Source organism: Aedes albopictus, chromosome 2, assembly GCF_035046485.1.
Source record: "Aedes albopictus strain Foshan chromosome 2, AalbF5, whole genome shotgun sequence".
Taxonomy (NCBI): Eukaryota; Metazoa; Arthropoda; class Insecta; order Diptera; family Culicidae; genus Aedes; species Aedes albopictus.
The window spans coordinates 186,804,040-186,825,996 of NC_085137.1; the positions used below are offsets into that span (position 1 = coordinate 186,804,040).

General features: G+C 37.7%; 1 protein-coding gene across 1 annotated transcript in view; it reads right to left on the bottom strand.

The window, feature by feature from the left end:
• The window catches only part of LOC109409361 (thrombospondin type-1 domain-containing protein 4), an 820,641-nt gene extending 802,729 nt beyond the window's left edge, over window positions 1-17,912 (bottom strand). Inside the window, exon 1 of the mRNA XM_029859333.2 lies at window positions 17,244-17,912. The gene's annotated coding sequence lies outside the window, so the exon portion shown is untranslated. The remainder of the gene's footprint in view (window positions 1-17,243) is intronic.
• Between the last annotated feature and the right edge of the window lie 4,045 nt (window positions 17,913-21,957).

Here is a 21,957-nt window from a genome sequence, read left to right on the forward strand (position 1 = left end):
GATAGAAGATAGAAGATAGAAGATAGAAGATAGAAGATAGAAGATAGAAGATAGAAGATAGAAGATAGAAGATAGAAGATAGAAGATAGAAGATAGAAGATAGAAGATAGAAGATAGAAGATAGAAGATAGAAGATAGAAGATAGAAGATAGAAGATAGAAGATAGAAGATAGAAGATAGAAGATAGAAGATAGAAGATAGAAGATAGAAGATAGAAGATAGAAGATAGAAGATAGAAGATAGAAGATAGAAGATAGAAGATAGAAGATAGAAGATAGAAGATAGAAGATAGAAGATAGAAGATAGAAGATAGAAGATAGAAGATAGAAGATAGAAGATAGAAGATAGAAGATAGAAGATAGAAGATAGAAGATAGAAGATAGAAGATAGAAGATAGAAGATAGAAGATAGAAGATAGAAGATAGAAGATAGAAGATAGAAGATAGAAGATAGAAGATAGAAGATAGAAGATAGAAGATAGAAGATAGAAGATAGAAGATAGAAGATAGAAGATAGAAGATAGAAGATAGAAGATAGAAGATAGAAGATAGAAGATAGAAGATAGAAGATAGAAGATAGAAGATAGAAGATAGAAGATAGAAGATAGAAGATAGAAGATAGAAGATAGAAGATAAAAGATAGAAGATAGAAGATAGAAGATAGAAGATAGAAGATAGAAGATAGAAGATAGAAGATAAAAGATAGAAGATAGAAGATAGAAGATAGAAGATAGAAGATAGAAGATAGAAGATAGAAGATAGAAGATAGAAGATAGAAGATAGAAGATAGAAGATAGAAGATAGAAGATAGAAGATAGAAGATAGAAGATAGAAGATAGAAGATAGAAGATAGAAGATAGAAGATAGAAGATAGAGGATAGAAGATAGAAGATAGAAGATAGAAGATAGAAGATAGAAGATAGAAGATAGAAGATAGAAGATAGAAGATAGAAGATAGAAGATAGAAGATAGAAGATAGAAGATAGAAGATAGAAGATAGAAGATAGAAGATAGAAGATAGAAGATCTATATATATAAAAATGCAGTGGCATACGTGGGACCGCGCATAACTTGCGAACGAAAGGTCCGATTTGGGTCGTCTAAGTTTTGTTCTGTTTGTTTTCACCCAAGGAAGGTTTATGAAGCAAAAAACATGGAGAAATTGCGATTTTTTGAAAATCGGGTATTCATATATTTTGAACGGGGACATGGGCTTGGCTAGGGATTTGAAACGTCCAAAAACGCAGTAGGCAAGACAAAGTTTGCCGGGGACAGCTAGTAGAAGATAAAAGAAAGAAGATAAAAGAAAGAAGATAGAAGATAGAAGATAGAAGATAGAAGATAGAAGATAGAAGATAGAAGATAGAAGATAGAAGATAGAAGATAGAAGATAGAAGATAGAAGATAAAAGAAAGAAGATAGAAGATAGAAGATAGAAGATAGAAGATAGAAGATAGAAGATAGAAGATAGAAGATAGAAGATAGAAGATAGAAGATAGAAGATAGAAGATAGAAGATAGAAGATAGAAGATAGAAGATAGAAGATAGAAGATAGAAGATAGAAGATAGAAGATAGAAGATAGAAGATAGAAGATAGAAGATAGAAGATAGAAGATAGAAGATAGAAGATAGAAGATAGAAGATAGAAGATAGAAGATAGAAGATAGAAGATAGAAGATAGAAGATAGAAGATAGAAGATAGAAGATAGAAGATAGAAGATAGAAGATAGAAGATAGAAGATAGAAAATAGAAGATAGAAAATAGAAGATAGAAGATAGAAGATAGAAGATAGAAGATAGAAGATAGAAGATAGAAGATAGAAGATAGAAGATAGAAGATAGAAGATAGAAGATAGAAGATAGAAGATAGAAGATAGAAGATAGAAGATAGAAGATAGAAGATAGAAGATAGAAGATAGAAGATAGAAGATAGAAGATAGAAGATAGAAGATAGAAGATAGAAGGTAGAAGATAGAAGATAGAAGATAGAAGATAGAAGATAGAAGATAGAAGATAGAAGATAGAAGATAGAAGATAGAAGATAGAAGATAGAAGATAGAAGATAGAAGATAGAAGCCAGTTGAAATATTTTTGATGAATCATTTAGTTCATGTACAGTTTATATTTCTCAGCCACCACTAGTAGATAGATAGCAGCAACAGGAGCTTTCGCATCAAGCTCTATGTCACTAGAGAATAGAGTTGAAAACTAGAGCACCCAAGGGTGTGTCATCAAGGTGCCTCCACTCACTGGCATCCGCCATTCTCTGCGAACATGTCACGCCAATGAGCTGAGCCATTAGCGTAAAATAAAATATGTTAATGCTCTGGAATATTTTGCCATGCACCGATAGATATTGGGTTTTGGTGATTCTAGAACACGGAACGATTCTTACTGCAGTTGAATACTTTTTTTTTCGAATGCGTCTTCCGAAAGTTGTCTGTTCTGCTTCCGTATAAGTATCTCCGCTTCTTAGTTCTTTTTTTTTGCAGGAATCGCTCGGAAAATAACAAAACCAAGGAAAACTTTTATTTCTCCTCGTTAGCGATACTTAGAGCGGTGCATTGAGAGAACTCCGCAAAAAATATTGAAATAAACTTGTCGACCCAAGCGACAGTCGGTGGCAATCAATGAGCAAGCGTGTAAAAACGGCTGGCATAACCGGACTAACTGAACTGAACTGTTGGAGCGAAAAAGCGTCGCAAGTGGTAGAATAAAATTTGCGTCCCGAAACGAGGATGACAATGACGTGTTGGTTGGTGAACCGGAAGCCTGGCGCACTATCGGTGAACGAGGTGGGTGCTAATGACACTGAGTTTTACTTTTGGCATAGTAGAGGTTCGAGAAACCCTTTTTGCATAAACATGAACAAATTTAGGCAAACTTTTGAACTCAAGGAGATGGAAAGGTTTTTTTACGTACTTTTGGTAGTAGAATGAAAAACCTTTTCACCGTTCACAGTTCATTATCAGTTTACTAAACTTAAGGACTGACTTCAACTACGTCATCCCAGATGCTCCGGAATCTTGTTGAGAAGCTTACTTCATTCGGTTCGATGTAATATTCGTTTCTGTAGCTGGCAGATATTGTTCGCGTACAAATAACTCTAATTGTTGTCCATCTACGGTTCTCTGAAGTCAAGGCCTGACTTCAATCAGGTCGTCAAGATGTCTGCTGTACTCATTGGATATACAAACATTGTCTACTTTATCAAGTATTGGTGCCAGAAAAAAAAGCGTTGGGTGTTTTACCGTGGTATGAAGGATTGCAGGTCGTCATGCTCTCGTGCGGACGTCAACCTTTTGCTCCCATAACGTTTTTGTCTTTCACCTACAGCCGTTTCAGCCAAAAGAATTTCGGTAAAACCAGTACCTGGTGTATCTCCATGGAACCACGTGACAGAATTTTGTTCAACAAATGTAATCTTACAAATCTCCAAAAATCACAAAATTGAAAATGCCACTTTGGGACGAAATTTATCAACATACAATTAAACATCGGTTAGAAAGGAAAATTGCCTCCTCCGCTTCATTTTGCTCTTCTAAACACGAATAACGCATCAAAACTCTTACAACTAGTGGATTTGACTGTTAAATTGCAAAGTTAAATTTTGGAATTTCCTCCTAACGCCTAAAGGTAGGCAATTTCCTTTGTAGTAAGTGATAATAAACGACTATTTCATCGAAAATTTTTTTTTTTTTACTTATTCATGTACAGAATACATCCCAAGTAAGTTTTGTTCGGCTCTATGAGAGGTTTTCATGACCAATTCAATAAAACTTGCAATAAAACTGATTCATACATCTAAACCTCTTGATAACCTCACAGCAAAAATTTCTGAAAATTGCACCCGATGTAAAAAAATGGCATTTTAATTTTTATTCTATTTCACTGAACTTTACATGAAAGAATTTCTTGTATGGAATGTTGAATGCGAGTTTCACACTGGGAGGAAGCTGTAAATTTATAAACTGATGGAAAAAATGTGTGCGTGTCCTTTTATTACAGGTTATATGATGTAACACTTTTTAACTGTGCTCTTTAAGAGCATCATGATGCATCCGGCTAAGTGGACCACTCTCGGAGAGGTTTTGCAAACTGTATTAAGAGTAGCAATAAAACTGTTTTAAAACCTAGTTGAAAAATTTTCCATACTCGAAAAGAGGTTATGATGATTGTTTTTTTTTTTTTCAACAAAAATTATGGCAGCTCAAGAAACAGAGAAGCTTCATCAATGGTACGTAAAGTTCAGGAAAAGATATCATTAGAAAGCAACTGTTTCAAAGTAATAATTTAGTAGTTATATTGTTGCTAGGCTTATGCGCATTCAATTTTACCGTGAATAGAGTAATGCGGGGCAAAAGTTCGCACGGGGCAAAAGTTCGCATCGCAGTGGGTCTTTTTCTGAGCACGAGTTAAGAACCCAAACCAGTGAAGCGAATTGTCAGACAAAAGTGGCACTAAACAAGCAACAAAGAAGGCGCGACGATTACTCTTTATCCTTACTGGTAACAGATAATAGGGGTACTCACTAAACAGATTAAATTGCTGCGTAAGCCATGATTTTCTGCTTATTTGAAATGTTTCATGATTTTGCGAATGATAATCAAAGATTGCCTTGGTGATCGCGATGTTAATCAGTTTAATTGGTTTACGCTGTTTAGTGAATCCCCCTAATGACATGATCTCGAAAATTTTTGTTGCAGACAAAACGGAAGCTGAATTTGTTGCGTACTTTTCAACTCGTGAATATTCAATTATTACTAACCCAAAGTCAAAACTGTTTGAGGATAGATCTTCAGCAGAGTTGCAGTGTTTACCGACTCGAAGTTACCGTTCGAAAATCGCTATGCAAGGCTTAAAAATCCCCAAACTCGTGGTGTGCGATGTTTATCCTATTATTTTCAAGTTGGGACAAACTTATGTCGCATTGGGTGGATTGTCGCAACAAATACAGGTTGCGACATTGTCATTATTGTTGCGCGATAGCTGAATTTTGATTCACTGACCCAAACACATCTGTATGGGTTCGACACATAATCAGGTCAGCAACTCGTCAATAAAAATTGGAACGATTTCGTTATGGTTTGGCAGAGTAATGCGAAAAAATGTGTTTCTCGGTGTTTTGATAAAAGGACCTTTTGGAATAAAAATTTGTAGTAACAGGAAGAAGAAAAATCTCATAACCTCTTGATGTCGGAGAACTGTTATTCCATTAGTAGTTCGTGAGGTGCACTCGAATAAACATTAAACTACTAGTGCTTCTTGCAGAAAGAGACATTGTTAAAACCTCGACAGTGGGGCAAAAGTTCGCACTAGATTTCTGAGTCTAGTACATCAATATGATTACAGAATCTTTGAAGCAATAATAATTTCGTATAGAAACTACTATATATGCATAATATGTGTAGTATGCACCCTGATATCGTTGCGGCAAAGGGTTTGAACTTACTTTTGTAAGAAGATTGATTGTAAGGCATACGTTATGTTCACCCATTTAAATCAATACATGAAAAATGGCTAAAAAACTTTTTTAAACATTTTCTCCGTTATCCTCGTCGTGTCTTTTCGTATGTGTTTGAAGGTCTTTTGTTCATCTACTTTACCGGGGTCTTTCATAGCTAAGTTTGAAAATTCACAGTTATAATTCATCGCCATACTGACGAGGATAAGATGCGATTACGGTCCCGTTCAACAGTTTTGCTGCATATTTGATTTTTTTTTGTCATGTATTTTGTGCAACACGTATCTCTATGATTACCTCACAATGTATTTTGACAACTTCAGTAACGCTGTAAAGGATAGCTCTTAGTTAATAGTTGTGGAAATCTTCATAAAACACACTCTATACAAAAGCTGAACACCAGGTCGTATTCCAGTTGGGCCGTAAAGCTAAGAACAGAAAGAAACAGATACCATGGCAAGAATGAAAAGACTAACATGAATTAACATGAAATAAATGAACATCACACCAATAAACTACCCCGTACAAGGTGCGAACTTTTGCCCCGCATAATGCGAACTTTTGCCCCCACTATGGGGCAAAAGTTCGCATTGGTGTACATGTTTTAAAAATTGTATTACTAAAACTACAAAATGAACGCGAAAAAATCTAGTACTTCGTTTTGAAGGCAACATGATAGGAACCCGTTTAACGAAGAAAAACGATATTGTTTTCTTTCGTTCAATAGTTACTTCGTGAAGTCTGTTAGGTGCGAACTTTTGCCCCGCATTACTCTATTGTCATCTTGGAATGAAAAAAATCAACTTGTCAATTTGGTAAAACAATCTCGAATTACAAGAAAACCCAGCTGAGAGAGTTTATTTATGTGAGCATATGCTATGGAAATGACGGCAAACTATCGATTCACTGCTAATTTGAGCAAAATTAACTATTTTCCATTCACTTTTCTGATTCTTCAATATGGCGACGAGCGCAATTAGCGAAAATAAAACGAAAGTAAGTTTACTTTTATGATGACCACAGTAAACCTAGCAGCAAACATTTTTAAGTATTATTCTATAATATACTATATCCCCTAGTAGGGGGATTCACTTAACAGCTTAAACTGATTAAACTGGTAAAACGTCACGATCACCAAGGCAATCTTTGATTATTTCATATGCAAAATCATGAAACATTCCAAAAAAGCAGAAAATCATGGCCTACGCAGCAATTTAATCTGTTTAGTGAGTACCCCTACTATACACTCCCGATCAAAAGTTTGGGGTCACCTCCTCAAAAGCATGTCATTTTTTCAGGCCCACATCTCCGCCAATTTGCGTCCTATTTCAAAACCCCTGGTCTCATTCAAAAGATAATAAGTCAAAGTAATTTTGAACATGATTTAAATGAAACTTTTTCCAAAATATTTGTATGTAAACTTAACTCAAAGTTGCCAAATTTACTAGAAAATGAAAATAAACTTACGGCAGTGTCGCTGGAAATTGGGTCGACCAAATTTTAAGACGAGAGCGGTGATATAGCCTATTTCCTATTAGCTTTCGACTGCTTTTTACCGAACTTAGCTAAAAAAATCTGGAAAAAAATGTTATTGTGTAAATTAACTCCAGAGTTGCTCTCTGTCACTATCAATGGTAGGCAAACTGCCGATTTTGATAGGCTGACTGCGATCCAAGTCAGCGTGTGCTCTGTTGAGTCACCGTCACTTTTCTTTTCCCATCACAACTGGACTAATTGCGATGGCGGGTAGATATCACTGATAGACCTTCTTTAAAATTCGTTTAAAAATCCAAATAAACACATAAAGTGATGAAATTCGACCCAATTTTCAGCGACACTGCCGTAAGTTTATTTTCATTTTTTAGAAAATTTGGCAACTTTAGCTTAAGTTTACATACAAACATTTTTGATTTTTTTTTCTTTTAAATCATGTTCAAAGTTACTTTGACTCATTATCTTTTGAATGAGACCTGGAGTTTTGGAATCGGCCGCAAATCGGTGGAGATGTGGGCCTAAAAAATTTATATGTTTTGAGGGGGTGACCCCAAACTTTTGATCGGGAGTGTATTTGCTAGCAGTATCATAGTTTCTGCTTTTCCACCAACAGATGTCGTTACTAATCGAACGGATTGCCATCTGTTGAGCGTTTGAACAGTTTTATTGTGGTAATAATGAATGCCATAAGGTTTACTTGGAGGCAGCTTTCGACTGAGGTATCTGGACACCTGGGAGGATTTTCGGCGACTGCCACGCCGAAAATCCTCCCAGGTGTACATAAGGTTTACATATAGGAGAGTTTTGTTTACTCTTAAAATCTGGCTTTATGGACATCCCCAAGCAGCACCTGCAACATCATCCAGAATGTGGCTTTTTATGCTTTGGTCTAAATGAGTTGCACTAGAAGCACACGAAACTTCCATCTTGTCAGTTGAGTTGCATTTAAACCACGAAATTCGTAAAGTTGCGGCTTTGTTTCATAGAAATCACAAATACCAGTAGAATAACTAGCCACAGAAGTCCAATGTCGCGACTATTCATGTGACTAACATCTAGTTTGCCACGCCCTTACAGCGTCAGCAGCGGTACTAGAAGTGTCAAGTTAAGTTTGTTTACCAAAACAAAAGGTCCTCTACAAGATGGCCTCTTGAAAATAGTAAGTTATTGCAATTAAAGTTATTAAAATAATTAAATGAGAAAAATGACTACAGCGCCATTGGAGTTCTAAAGTTCGGATAAAATAGCATGTTTGGGCTTAATCAGCTATTCGAAGGTATATGAATAGCATTCTATTCAGCTCACTTTTTAAGTAATTAACCGAACTTCAGTTCACAAAAAGTACACTTGTGTCGCTGAAAGGAACGCTATTCAGCTTAAAAATAAACTTCGAAAAAATGAAAAAAAAAATTTTTAGTCCTCAAAAGTAATTTATTATTAAGAACCATTAGTTCATGTGGAATCCAAATTGACTAATACCTTGAAATAATGTTTGATGTTTTTTACTTACTGAGATTTGAACTCGGGATCTCCTCGTTGAAAGTCGGTGCCTAACCACTACTCCATGTATGTGTTGTTATGCACTGTGGGATTTTACTCAATGTGCTGATATCATATAGTAGAGCTCAATCAGGTTCGCGTGTGAAAATAGAAATACACTAGAACTCCAATGGCGCTGTTGTCACTTTTCCTATTTAATTAAATTGATAACTCTAATTATAATTAATCATCGTTTTTAAGTATTCATCTTGAAAAGGATATTTTGTTTTGGTAAACAAAATTTATTTGACACTTCTAGTACCGCTAATGACGCTGTATGGGCGTGGCAAACTAGATGTTAGTCACACGAACAGCCCCGACATTGGACTTCTGTGGCTAGTTATTCTACTCGTGTGAACTTTCCCTGAACTTGGAATAGTTTTTGAAGTCGAAAGTTCGAAAGAAGTTCACGTGGAACTTCTTGTGAACTTACGCAGTTTGACATTTTCAGTTTGTTGTGGTTCGCAGTGCAAAGCAATAAATTAAGGCCAGCGTATCGACTTCAAGAAAAGATTATAAGTTTTCAGCTTAGTTTTCAGTGAATACGATTGCGTCGATTACCGGTGCGCTGCAGTGACAAGTGAGACGGGTGTGAAAACATCCAGCAAAGCTGGAAAATTTTTGTGCGCAGCCGAAAAAACCCCGGCGGCATCCTGGGGGGAACAGTTTTCCGCTGCGGGGGCAGCCTTTGAGCCACACAATACGGATCCTTTGCGTTGATTACAAGTAAGTACGTTAAAATATTATAGTGGAACAAAGTGTACTTGTGAAATTAACACAAGCTGTGGCTGCTGGGCTCGATTTCCGAGTGATTTAATTGAATGAGAACTTCTCCCCGGCCCCGATGTCGCCGAAGTTCAAGTGAAGTTCACTTTTGGTACGGTTAATATTTATCCGAACTTTCAGTAGTAAGTTCAAAACAAGTTCGAAACAAGTTCGGAACGGATGATTTCAAGTTGTTGGAATATGTTCAAATGAACTATATTTGAATTATAAAGGCACGCAAAAGTTCAACATGAGTTCGGTTAATATTTGATTGAACTCTGTTTTAAAGTTCAACATAAGTTCTTTTTGAACCTTTTTTCAACTTTAATGTCGTTTTGAAGAGAAGTCAAAAGCTTGTACATGTACTTCCAAGTTCATAAACAATACAAGAGTAACTTTTTGGAGAATTAAGTTCAACGAAACCTGGAATTGAACTGAACTTGAACTTCTGAGTTCGTTCTTCAAGTGGAATCCGAACTTTTGGTTGCTTGGGTAACCACGTGTTTGACATCGATTCGGGGAGGCGGAGCTTACATATTCATCGCAAGTGATAATACAGTTAGCTCACATTAAAAGTGCAATGTAACATGCATGAAACATCTAACTCTGATGATGATTAACCTGGGCTTGTTAGGGGAATATCTGTAAATAAAAAGAAAATCGCGTTAAGTACTGTTCCTTTGAATTCCACTAAGAATTTGCATCCTTTGACAGATACGTATTTCGACCTCAACTGTAAGGTCGTCTTCAGTGTCTTGTACTTGACTCGACTTGCAACTCCCTGCTCCCTAACTCCCTGCAGTTCCTGCAAAGTAGTTTCTTCATAAAGTCATCCTGCGATTTTTTCGGAGATATATCCTGTGATTCTTACACAGTCACTGTAACTTATTTTAAACATATAACTACTTACATGCTAGAAGCACTTTCGAAAATTTCTCCAGGTAATCCTTCAGGAATTCATCAAGAGAAGATTATTTTATAATTCTCCCAGAAATTGTTCAGGAATTCCTCCAGCGTGAATGCTGAAGAATGCAGTAATACTTCTCAAGAATATAATGTTATTATTTTCAATCTTTGGTTCTAACCCCTCAGGCTCCCCCTCTAGCTACGCCAATGAAGTCCTGGAATTCCTGGATAAATTAAAAAGGGAATTCAAAAAGTTAATTTATTTTTTTTTCAGAGCGAATCGTATATTTATACGAAGAGTGCTGAAAAAAAAATGTGTTTTGTAAGTTACATGATAAGTTTTATGCAATTATTTTTTTCATTATACCGCAATCTGGAGAATAGAACAGCGGGGTAAAGTTGATCACTGAGTTTTGTAACGAGTTGCATACAATTTATTTGCAATTACTGAAAATAATCGCGAAGTTTTTTTTGCTACACAAGTGGCTTCAAGTCGAGTCAAGTACAAGACACTGAAGACGACCTTACAGTTGAGGTCGAAATACGTATCTGTCAAAGGATGCAAATTCTTAGTGGAATTCAAAGGAACAGTACTTAACGCGATTTTCTTTTTATTTATCTAACTCTGGTTTGTTTGTTCAGATTAGGTCCCAAGAGCGTTACAGAAAACTTGAGCGTCTTTTCATTTTGACAGTATTCTAATTTGTGACAAAGAAGGTGCAATGAAGTAACGCGTAGCTTCAGTAACTTTTATGGTGTGTTGAGCAGCAATTCTCCTACAAAGCTTCTGGTGCAGTATGCAAGGTGAGTGGTTAATATTCCTGGTGTCCATGGTTCGAGTCTCGACATGTTTTTTCCAATTTTTTTTATCATTCCCCCTAGCTCAAGTTGCATAACGATTTAAAATCTGTGCTTTTTGCGTTGCAAAGAAGAAGCAATTGTGTTCTGTTGTTCTTAATACAAACAGTGAATAAATTGCACTGATGTTGCTGGTACTGGCTTGAAACTAGTCGTGTTGCTTGGGTATTGCTCGCAAATGATAATACAGTCAGCTTACATCAAATGTGTTATGTAACATGCATGAAACATCTAACTCTGGTTTGTTTGTTCAGATTAGGTTCCAAATGCGTTGCAGAAAACTTGAGCGTCTTTTCATTTTGACGGTTCTCTAACTTGTGGCAAAGAAGGTGCAATAAAGTAACAAGTAACTTCAGTAGCTTTTATGGTGCGTTGAGCATCGATTCTCTCATAGAGCTCTTGGTGTAGTATGTAAGGTGAGTTGATAATACTTCTGGTGTCCATGGTTCGAGTCTGAACACAATCTTTTTTTATTTTTTTTTTATTATTCCCGCTCGTTTATATTGCATAAGAATTCAGAATCTGCGCTTTTTGGGTTTCAAAGAAGAAGCAATTGTGTTCTGTCGTCCGTAATACGGACAGTGAATAAATTGCACTGAGGTTGCTGTTACTGGCTCAGCAACAAGTCGTGCTGCTGGTCTTCAAGTATACTATAAAACATTTCATCGATGGCTTTCATAAAAGTAGTCATAAAACTGTTAGTTTTAATTATTGCTGTGATAAAACCCTAATAAAAATCAAACAAAACCAATCAGCAATGGAATTGTTACTTGGGATAACTACATAACTTCCCAACCAAGGCTTCACAAAAATATTAAAACAGAAAATTTACGGGAAGTCCTAGTGGCAATCGTTTATTTAGTAGCAATAATTTCAGCTAAGTGAGAAATACTTTGCAAATTTCAAAAAAAAATAAGGTAGAACTAACTATTTTCTAAAAATGTAAATGTTCATACTCATCACCTATTCACCTATGAATTGGATGAGGTAAGAAGTTTAAGATAATTATGGCATTCACAAGTTCCTTATGGATGGAATTACAATGTAGTACCCGAATGATCAATTTGACCCCGGTTTACGGTACAACTAAGCTGTTAGGATTTGGACGTTTTTTGAGGGAAAATCGAAGCGTTTCCATTCCTCTTCACGCCTTGCCGTCCGTTCGGTGGCGCTGACCGATTGTCCGAAAAACGTCAAAATCTCATCCGCTTAGTTGTTTCCATTGCTATCATCACCGCTCGTGGATTAGCGGATTCGTTCTGATTTGTCTGATTTTATTTTATTCATATGGCATTCCGCTGCAGAATCGAACCGAATATTAACAAGGAAATGGCGACACTTGAAAACTTGTTTGCAAATCGTTGCGGAAAAACAAGACAGCAAACTATGAAATCAGGCAGAGAAGTTGCAGGTGTCACATCCTATCCTAGCTGTGTACTTCATTGAAAATGCTTCGATGATAGGCTTGGACGCCGACATGATTTTTCTCTATAAAAACACTTGTGTAGCATAAAAAAATAATAAACTTCGCGGTTATTTTCAGTAATTGCAAATAAATTGTATGCAACTCGTTGCAAAACTCAATGGTCATGTTCACACCGCTGTTCAACTACCCCCCCAGATTACGGTATAATAAAAAAAATAATTGCATGAAACTTTGCATGTAACTTGTAGCAGAACACATTTCTTCCAGCACTCTTCATACAAATGTACGGCTCGTGCTGAAATAGTTATTTATGCAACGAGTTGCAAAATGATGATTTTTACAGCGCGAGTCGTACATTTATCCAGAGGCTTGCCGAGTTGGATAAATATGACGAGTGCTGTGAAAATCTACTTTTGCAACGAGTTGCATACAACATTTTTTGCAATGAGAAAAAAATTCACTGTAATAAGATCATTTCCATCAGTTTCATCATGCTTCCTGTTGGTTGAACGGGATCACCCACGTGTTCCATCAAGCTAGACACAAAACTTGAATCAAGCAAGCTGTGCTATAACCAACTATAACCGTCACAGTTTTTCAAGCTCTTGACATGGAAACACAGGTTGTTGCCCTAACAATTGCGTTATGATTCATAATGCAACCCAAATGAGTTCCATTATGAATCATAATGCAACTGCTTTTTATCAGGGTGTCTACTCAATTATGAAAATGAAATTCCCTGATATTTCCAGGATTTTTCCAGGTTTTTGAAAATAATTCCAGGTTTAACAAATCGACTAAACTAAACATGTTTTCAGATTTCTAGAAATTCGTGGAAACGTAACTTTTTGGGAAATTTCTAGTTCCTACTATAATGACATTTAAGGAGAACATTCCACCAGAATTTAGGACGAGATGATTTTCTGATGGAATTCTTAAAACACAGTCCTGGCTATACTTTAAATAGGAGAATTTTGTGCATAATTTGATGAAAATTTTGTTTATGAATTTCTGAAGGAATTGAGCAAGGAAAACAACAAGAAATTACACTATATTTTTATAAAAGTTAAGCTTGGCCGTTCCTGCAGAAAATTTTCTGAGTAGTTCCTGAGCAAACTTTCTTAAATATTGTCGGACATTTTAAAAATTGCAGCTAACGCTTTGGAACAAATCCTCAAAGAAACCCTTCACGCATAGCTTCAGTTATTGCGCACGAACACCTTCGTTGGTTTCGCAAAAGATTCACTCAAGTATGTATTTTTCATGAATTTCACTAGACTTTTCTCTCAAGCGATTCCTTCTTTTATAGAAATTGCTAGCAACAATGTAAGATATGTTTATAGGTCTTCAGTCAGAAATTTTTTTCAGAGTTTGAAAAGAATTGACTTCAAATAATACTGCCAGTTACTCTGGAAAATTTAAAAAATGTCTACATAAATTCAACTAGAGGAATTTCTTAATTCCTTCAGAATATTTTATTTTTTTTTTCTTCACAACAATTTTAATCGATTACTTCACGTCAAAGCATCGTTTTTTACCAAATGTATACGAATAAATATTGTTACAGATGGACTACTTTCAAAATTAATAGGAAAAAATTGTAATTCAATAGTTTTCGTTGTCAACTATGGGAAAGTGAGAGCTGAACATTGTTTCAAACATTGTTCAGAATCATTTATGAGTTGTTCTAGAAACGTTTCAGAAATAATCAGAAAAATATTGAAAAATTCTTTCAGAAGCAAATTCCGCTAGAAATACCATCGAATCCGCCAGAAGTCCCAATTGATCAATAATATTCTGCAGGAGTTTCAGGAACTACGCTCAAAATATATCTTTAAGTTCTTTCAGGTATTTTCCAACATCAACAGGCGATTGCAAATTTGTTAGGCAAACCTCAATAAATTCTGCAAGACAATAAGCTCATATAAATGGAAATAAAGAAAAATAGATTATACAATTTAAGTCACTAAGCCAATATTTAGAGCTTCAATAGATTGAAAAATTTGAGAATTCAAAATCCTAACAATAAAAGCATGTCGACTCAGTTTTCCGAAATAGGTAAAACATAAAATAGGATATTGCTGTGGAAAAAGTACAAGTTAGTTTCAACGTCAAGAGTAAAGCATATCTGATAAATAATATTTAACGAGCGGGTAGTTAATAGCGGCGCAGCCGAAATTTTTATTCGCTTTGAGGCATTTCTAACTAAAAATTTGTATTAAAATGATAAACACAGAAATTCCCTGATTGTCACCATAATTCCCTGAGAATTCCAGGATTTTTCCAGGTCGAGTAAAATTCCCTGATAATTCCAGGTTTTCCAGGTTTTTCCAGGTAGTAGACACCCTGTTTATAGTGAGGAAAAGTAGACCGTAGTTACACTAAAACAGCAAGTATAAAATGGAATATTATAGGTTCTAGCTGCAAAAAAAATAACTTTTTTGAATCCCCTTTGTAATTTATCCAGAAATTCCTGGCATTCCTACAGGACTTCTATGTGGTATTCGCCAGAAACATCCTGCAAGGATTCATCCAGAAGTTGTTGATGAGATTACTTCAGAAATAGGCACCATTTGGGCAGGTGTACCTATTTTGGGCACTTGCCTCTATAACTAAGTCAATTTCCAGCCGATTGATTTGAAATTTTGTACAGAGTTAGATACTATGCGTACCTAACCTTATACAACATATCAAATCAATCGGTTTGAAATTGACTCAGCTATAGCGGCAAGTGCCCAAAATAGGTACACCTGCCCAAATGGTACAAGACCATACCTCGGGTAATTTCTCTAGAGAGTTTTCCAAATATCCTAAAGCAACTCCTCCAGATTTTTTTTCTAGAGATTCTTTCAGGAATTTCTCCTGTGATTTATTCGGGAATTCCTTAAGGAACCACATTTAATTTTGAATAGCGAGTACAGTATTTTTTTGACGAAAATATAACTTCTGAACAAAAAACGGATTGTTTACCTTTTGCTTGCGTTTTTAACAGTTGATATACTGAGCCTCAGTAAAATCGATTACCAAAACTATCAAAATAGCTTTGTGATCCAAGGCCGTCAAAAAGTACCGAACAGACAATAGGATGCAATCTATGATGTTCTAGATTGAAAGTAGTGAGCTGGATTTTTGTATGATGAGATGATCAAATCTTCATTTCTGAAATGAAATGGTAAAAACAGCGTGGATATTATGATGTCTTATCTAATTTGATGCTGTTTGAGCAAAAGTTTTGGTAACTGCGTTGTTGAAGTTGCTAGAAATTTAATAATACAACAACACAGTTACCCAAACTTTTGCTCAAACAGCATCAAATTAGATAAGGCATCCACGCTGCGCTGCTTCCACCATTTCATTGCAGAAATGGAGATTTGATCATATAACCGTACAAAAATCTAACTCACTACTTTCAATCTAGTACTTTACTGATTTCATCTTATTGAGTGTGGTCGCACAATATACAAATGCAAAAAAAAAACAACTTTTACCTTCATCGATAATTCTTACAAAACTGCGAAAGTGATCATATACTGTTTAAACAGCAAACAATTATAACAGCAAACAATTATAACTCGGCAAGCCTCGTTGGATAAATGTACGACTCGTGCTGAAAAAAATCAACTTTTTGCAACTCGTTACATAAATAATTATTTTGCAACTTGGCACTATAATATTGCATTTTATACTTGCCGTTTTAGTGTCACTACGGCCTACTTTTCCTTACTATGAAAAGCAGTTGCATTATGATTCGTAATGAAACTCATTTGGGTTTCATTATGAATCATAATGCAATTGTTTGAGCAACAACCTGTGTTTCCACGTCAAGAGCTTGAAAAACTGTGACGGTTATAGCAAGTTATAGCACAGCTTACTTGATTCAAGTTTTGCGTCTAGCTTGATGGAACACGTGGGTGATCTCGTACAACCACCTAGAAGCATGATGATGCTGATGGAAATGATCATAGTATGTACAGTGATTATTTTTTCTCATTGCAAAAAATGTTGTATGCAACTCGTTGCAAAACTTGATTTTTACAGCACTCGTCATATTTATCAAACTCGGCAAGCCTTGTTGGATAAATGTACCACTCGTGCTGTAAAAATCATCATTTTGCAACTCGTTACTATTGCAGTTTTCACACATTTTGTTTATTTTTTAAATCATGTCCTGAAGATTCTTCGACTATTTATCTCTTGAAAAGCGAAACGACAGACAAAAACTTAAGAATCCGTTTTTGAACAATTCCTTCAAAAACTAAAAACGATAAGTTATGGTCCATAACCGAACCGAACGTGAGATCCTCGCGACCATTAAAATGAATATATAACGAAGCCACACTTCGAATTTTCCAAAGCACAAATCTGAAGAACCGAGGGTTGGTTTGCGCTGAAAAGTTGATCGATTGGTCACCACCAGCAGATCACCAAACGATCAACTTTTCAGCGCAATCTGTCTTTTGATTCCTCAGATTTGTGCTCTTGAAAATTCAAGGCGTGGCTTCGTTATATATTCACCTTAAGTAAGTTATTGATGATAATTTAGAGAAATTCTCAATAACCTAGTTCGGTATTTCAGGAAATTCCTAAAAAATATGTTTCAACTCCAGCAGAAATGTTATGTTGCCATTCAAAGGAACTCCTGATCCTGAATCCTTGGAAAACATTTTATAATATTTATGTTATATTTTTATATTTTCTATTTATTTTATAAAAGCTAGCAGGTAAATATTTGCTTAGCGTTTGAATAAACTAGACACTACTTTTTATAAGAGAGGTTGATAATGGTACATACTGTTTGCTTAGTAGTTTTGATGGTCGAATCGAATATATATCTCCATACTTTTCTTCATTTATTACTAAAAATAGCACTCAGTTTCAACGGATCACGATCACATTTTATGCCAATTAACCCAAACAACACAAAGTGTGCTCCTATAGCTATCATTCACATTTCATATGTTTCCAGAGCACATCAAATCTCTCACTTTTTTTTCGTCTAAACGATCTCTTCTCCGGAGCAAATGTGCCGAATTTCGAGCCTGCGTAATTTGACCCCGGCGACGAACTTCTGTTTCTGCTTCCACCAAACAACGTTCTTGTCAAACAATCACTCAATCAACTTCTGGGACAATCTTCCTCGTGTAGCAGAACGCACGCACATCCTAACATCATTGCAAGCGAACCGTTCGTCAAATTTGTGATGTGCTATTTTCACTTTCTTATCACTCACTTCGACGCGCCTAGGCGTAAACATTCAAATTCCAATCACGTTTGATCCTTACGAAGGACGAGATCACGACAACACGACACGTGGACCAAAGCATCCCGACGACGGTACGCACGAAACCACCGTTGGGAACCCGCGGGAACTCATGAACCGAAACCGAAAAGTACGCGCGCGCACGCCGTTTTCCCACTCGTGACCGCTCGTTACCAAATTTGAAACATAACTAACGCCTCCAACAATCATATTTGCAAGCAGAACCGGGAAGAAGCGGTGGCCGCCGCCGGGCGCGCGCGAACCCAACCACAACACATCGCATCGCGGCACATCATTCCAGCCAGCCAAACAGCCAAACAGCAGAGCAGCTGATATGATATGCCGGCGTCGCGCCGTCCAATCGACGCCGTTGACGACGTCGTCGTCGTAGCATCGCGTACAATATCACATGTTTCAGTTGGTTTCTTCGCGGCGTTCGCGGTTGCTTCCCAAAATGTGTTTGTAGCTACACATTAGCGTCGCGACGAAGCATGGCGATGCGTAATGAGTGAGCAGTGCGGTTTTCTTCTCACGACTCACCATCAACAAACCGCAACGCAACACAACACCACCGCCCGGTCGCCCGGTATAGAAGCGCGCGCGTGCAGTGAAAATGCCAGTACAACAATTTTCTCATGAGGTTTGCTGCGGTAGTGCTGCTCGATGTGAGTTTGAATTTAGTGAGCAGAAGATAATGTTGCACTTTTATTTTGTTGCATTGCCACCCGCATCCGAGCGCAGCATCATGAGACTCTCCAGGGAGGATATTTTTGTTGCGTCCGTTAGGGTAAAAAATATAATTTGGACATGTATTTAATTTGGACATGCACGGCGATGTATGCCTTGTTCCGGAGAGCTAATAAAAGTAGATACAGGTATGTTCCGTTTTTATCAACACGGTCCGCGATTTTCAGTTGACAAAAACGGAATAGTGATAAAAACGGAATAATTTTCTTTGACAATAGTAGTTTACGCAACAAGGTGCAGAATGAAGATTTTTACAGCACGAGTCGTACATTTATCCAACGAGGCTTGCCGAGTTGGATAATTACGACGAGTGCTGTAAAAATCGAGTTCTGCACCGAGTTGCGTACAACGTTTTTTGCAATTTCATAAATTACCGCTTGAGGATAGTTTTTAACAGAACTTCCATCAAACTGCACACTGATGTTCATAGCCATGTTTAAGAAAGTCTGATCATAGCAGGTTATACTGTGCAGTTGTCACAATTTTTCAAAACTGCGTCCAAAAGGCATCAAGAAGTTGGTCAAAATTAAAAACAGAGCTGTAATGGTTTATTACGCAACGCAAATCGGTGCTGTAATGAACCATTACAGCACTCCTTATTTGGTGTGGGAAAGTAGGCCTTTTCCTGTCAGATTTGCGTGAGGAAAAACAGCCTATTGTCGGATTTTGGTATACGAATAACAACGCGTTCTAATTTACCGTTTTATATTTCTGAGATATTTATTCCGCACCGCCGTACAACTTCTCGGTCCGTTCGTTCACACACAACTCGCACCTCCCTTACCCGGCAACCGCCTCGAGCTCACGTCCACCATCTCAGTGTAGCCAACTGTCCCACTCTAACAATTATCTATCAAGTCAGGGCCGGCGTTAGGCTAGACCTGACATCCCCCCTTTACTTAATAATCATGAACAGCGTTGATTTGGTAATCCTTCAAATATGTTGGCACCCGAAGCGATCGTGATGGACGTTGTTCTTGAAGAGGTATCAACTCCGTTTTCCGTGGCGAGTTTGGAATACCCGCTGTTGACTTTTGTGAATCTTCTTCGACTTCGATTTGTTCGGCGCCTCCAGTTTCCAACGACGTGTTCTTTATTAGCGGTTTTAGATGAGCTACGTTCCGGTGTATGATGCGGTTCGATTCCGTTGAACATAGCGTTGCATCTGATCCCGTCACTTCGATAATCTTGAATTCCTCAGGATGAAAAGTTGTAGAAAGCTTGTTCGATTTGCACATTCTTTTAGCCACCACGGTGTCTCCTTCCTTGAACTCGGAGGGCTTTGCATGGCGGCGGGCGTTGCTATACTCAGCGTCCTTGAGTTTGTTGGTCCAATCCTTGTCGCGTACCTCCTCCTCATCCAAAAGCATTCTTCTATGATCGATTCCCGGCAGCTTGTCACGCAAGATTCGTCCGAACATAAGCACCGATGGTGCTTCTCCGGTTGTAGCATGTGGAGTGGAGTTGTACATAAGTAGGAAGGTACGTAAGTCCCAAATCCAGTCCTCACTTCCAGCTTCTTGGCTTATTTTCAGATGCTTTAGGATAGTTTTGTTCGCTCGCTCCACCTCTCCATTAGCTTGCGGCCAATAGGGCGTGGTTCTGCGAAGCTGAATGCCGTATTCTCGACAGTATGCTTTCAACTCCTCACTAATGAATTGTGGACCATTATCCGCCTTTATGGTTTCCGGAACGCCAAATCTGCAGAAAGATTCGTGAAGAGCTTGGATGGTGTGTCTTGCCGTGATCTGCTTCATAACTACCACTTCGGTGAACCTGCTGAAATAATCAACTATGACAAAAAGGTTGTGACCAGAAGGCAATGGCCCCATGAAATCCACCGCTATGTCAATCCACGGTTTGATTGGCATTCTCGTTCTACGGAGTGGTTCCGGAACCCCAAGCGACGAGACTAGCGTGCACTGCTTACACCGTTTGACACAGCTTTCCACTGCTTTATCCATCAACGGCCACCAGACCTTTTGTCGCAAACGCCGCTTCATTGCTGCAATACCTGGATGGGCTTCGTGGGCCAAGCTTATTACTCGATCTCTCAATACTGTTGGGACAACTATACGCCTTCCTCTGAGTAGTATTCCATCGACGCTGCATAACTCGGTCTCGTATGGCTTATAGTTCTTTGGGAACTCCTCAAAACGACCAATCTCCAGAGCCTTTATCACTGCTTGAAGATCATCGTCATTCTTCGTCTCATTTGCGATTTCGTTGAAGGTCATTGCTACCGGCACCGCTTGTTCCGCAACAGTTCGTACATATCCTTGCGTAGTTTTGTCGATCGGATCTGGGGAAGACGTTGTTAACCGGGAAAGCGAATCGGCGATATTGGCTGAACCTGGTATATGTTCTACCTCGTAGTTAAATGCCTGTAGTCGTAAAACCCATCGTTCTATACGAGCGCATGGGCGAGACCTCGGGCTAAACAAAAACGCTAATGCCTTACAGTCAGTTAACAAGCTGAACTTAATCCCTTGTAGATATAGCTTGAATTTCTCCACACTCCAAACAAGAGATAACGCTTCCCTTTCCGTCTGAAAATATTTCCTTTCAATATCTGTTAGGGCTTTGCTTGCATAGGCAATAACTCTGGTTCTGCCGTCACAGTCTTCCTGCAACAAAACTGCTCCAAGACCAGTTGGGCTGGCATCGGCAATTAGTTTTGTGCGGTCCTTAGGATTGAAGAATCCTAGGTAATCGATATTGCAAATATCGGTCTTAATTTTCTCAAAATCCATCTTTTCTTTCTCAGTCCATTTGAAACAAACGTCATTTCGAAGCAGCTGCCTTAGAGAGTCCGTTTTTGAGGCCAAATCTGGAATGAACCGGCCAACGTAGCATACTAATCCCAGAAAACTCCTAAGTTCAGACACATTCTGTGGTTCCCTAAACTTTTCAATTGCATCGATTCTGCTCTCCGTTGGACGTACACCATCGGCGGACAATACATGGCCAAGAAACTCCAAAGATCTGACGTTGTATACACACTTTTTAGTGTTCAAGAGAACTCCATACTCAGCCAATCTCTGAAGAACCGCATTTAACCTCTCATCATGTTCCTTCTGATTCCGCCCATGAACAATCGCATCATCAAGATAAACAATGACACCCTCCAGCCCCGCAAGAACAGATTCCATCACCTTCTGGAACAGTTCTGGTGCGCAACTAACGCCGAACATTAGTCGTTTGTACCTATTGCAGAAGTATATGGATGTATTGAAAACAGAATATAAATTTGTAGTTCGTTAGTTCATTTATTTTTTTTGTCGTGAGTAATTACTATGCATGAAAATAAAATCTACCTGAAAAGTCCGTGTTTTGTGATAAACGTGGTGATGGGCCTTGACTTCTGAGAGATTTCCACTTGATGGTACGCTTCCTTAATGTCAATCTTCGAAAAACGTACCGCGCCATTCAAAGAGCTCAACAGTTCGTCAACCAACGGAAGTGGATGGGTTTCTCTCAGCACTGCTCGATTTGCTTG